Raw genomic sequence first — 2,366 nt, 5'->3', positions numbered from 1 at the left:
ACCCCGCTCGACCCACCCCACCCCGCGTCTCCCCCCCACGACACGGCGCACCCCCCCACCCCACCGCACCCCCCCACGACACCCCCCCGCACCCCACCTCGAAAAACCGCGCTCCCTCCACAGCACCCCACCTCTCCTCCCAAAACCCCGCTCGACCACCCCCACCCCGCGTCACCCCCCACGACGCCCCCCCGCACCCCACCTCGAAAAACCGCGCTCCCTCCACAGCACCCCACCTCTCCTCCAAAAACCCCGCTTGACCACCCCAACCCCGCGTCACTCCCCCATGACACGGCGCACCGCCCCACCCCACCGCACCCCCCCACGACGCCCCCCCGCGTCACTCCCCCATGACACGGCGCACCCACCCACGACGCCCCCCCCCGCACCCCACCTCGAAAAACCCCGCTCCCTCCACACCACCCCGCCACGCCTCCAAAAAACCGCGCTCGACCCACCCCACCCCGCGTCACGGCGCACCCCCCCCCACCCCACCTCGAAAAACCGCGCTCCATCCACAGCACCCCACCTCTCCTCCAAAAACCCCGCTCGACCCACCCCACCCCGCGTCACCCCCCCACGACACGGCGCACCCCCCCACGACGCCCCCCCCCGCACCCCACCTCGAAAAACCCCGCTGCCTCCACGCCTCCGAAACCCCGCTCGACCCGCGTCACGGCGCACCCCCCCCACGACGCCCCGCCGCACCCCACCTCGAAAAACCCCGCTCCCTCCACAGCACCCCGCCACGCCTCCGAAAACCCCGCTCGACCCACCCCACCCCGCGTCACCCGCCACGACACGGCGCACCCCCCCACAACGCCCCCCCCCCCCGCACCCACCTCGAAAAACCCCGCTCCCTCCACGCCTCCGAAAACCCCGCTCGACCCACCCCACCCCGCGTCACCCCCCCCACGACACGGCGCACCCCCGCACCCCACCTCGAAAAACCCCGCTCCCTCCACAGCACCCCGCCACGCCTCCGAAAACCCCGCTCGACCCACCCCACCCCGCGTCACCCGCCACGACACGGCGCACCCCCCCACGACGCCCCCCCCGCACCCCACCTCGAAAACCCCCTGCTCGACCCACCCCACCCCGCGTCACCCCCCCACGACGCCCCCGCGCACCCCACCTCGGAAAACCCGCTGCATCCACACCACCCCACCCCACCTCGAAAAACCCGCTGCATCCACACCACCCCACCCCGCGTCACGGCACACCCCACCGCACCCCCCCTCGACGCGGCGCATCCCCCCCGCACCCCACCTCGGAAAACCCCGCTCCATCCACACGACCCCGCCACGCCTCCAAAAACCCCGCTCGACCCAGCCCACCCCGCGTCACCCCCCCACGACACGGCGCACCCTCCACCCCACCGCACCCCCCGACGACGCGGCGTATCCCCCGCGCACCCCACCTCCAAAAACCCCGCTCGACCCACCGCACGTCACCTCACCCCCCCACGACATGGCACACCCTCCCTCCTAAGAAATCCCGCTCCGCAATGACACGGCACACACACCCCACTGCACACGACCCCCTCCCGCGACACGGAACCTTCCACCCCCCGACGGACCTCCTCAAGAAACCCCCCCACGACATGGCACCCCCCCGCGACATGGCACACCCTCCCTCCTCAGAAATCCCCGCTCCAACAACCCGCCCGCGCAACATGGCACGCCCTCCCTCCTCGGAAAAACCCCGCTCCACCGAACCCCCCCACAACATGGCACACCCTCCGCTCCCAAAATACCTCGCATCTTGAGGAGGGGGTATCACGTGAGAGCGAGGCAGAGGGAGGGGCCAGGCACGACGTACGCAAAGACAATCGCGACGAGGAGAGGAGGCGCCGCGTCATGGCAAGGCGAGGGGGTTTCCTACCACGATGTCAGCGTTGGAGAGTCGAGACGTGATCCGAGGGGATTTCCATGCCACGGTCTCGAAACAAGCATGCAAAAGGGTGCAGCACCAGGACTTCCCGGGAGGTCACCCATCCCAGTACTGTTCTGGCCCAAGCGCGCTTAACTGCGGAGTTCTGATGGGATCCGGTGTATTAGCGCTGGTGTGACCGCACCACAAACACAAAGGAATTCCAAAGAGCTCTTGTATACTCGGAAAGTGGCACGAGAGAGCTCAAGAGCGAGGCATGGCGGCATGCCATGCCGCTCATGCCACGGAGGACGCGACTAAACGCGAACCCTAAACCCCGCGCACATGGAGGCGACGCACAAAAGATTGAATGCCGCCGTCGCGTGCCATTTCTAACACGAAGGGCAAGCATCCACGTGAAGAGCACCCCGTGCACACATAGGCGACGACGTAGAAAAGATCGAGCCGCAGAATACGTGCCACGGAGGACACGC

General features: G+C 68.9%; 1 non-coding gene across 1 annotated transcript; it reads right to left on the bottom strand.

Moving 5' to 3' along the window:
- Positions 1 to 1,960: 1,960 nt before the first annotated feature.
- LOC148024166 (5S ribosomal RNA) lies at positions 1,961 to 2,079 on the bottom strand. The gene has a single exon (XR_015694099.1). It is a non-coding gene; the product is annotated as a 5S ribosomal RNA (ribosomal RNA).
- Positions 2,080 to 2,366: the final 287 nt, after the last annotated feature.

Source organism: Lygodium microphyllum, chromosome 16, assembly GCF_053477565.2.
Source record: "Lygodium microphyllum isolate KBCC chromosome 16, Lygodium_microphyllum_v1.1.10, whole genome shotgun sequence".
NCBI lineage: Eukaryota > Viridiplantae > Streptophyta > Polypodiopsida > Schizaeales > Lygodiaceae > Lygodium > Lygodium microphyllum.
Note: the sequence above shows the minus strand (reverse complement) of the source record. Positions and strands in the feature narration are given on the sequence as shown.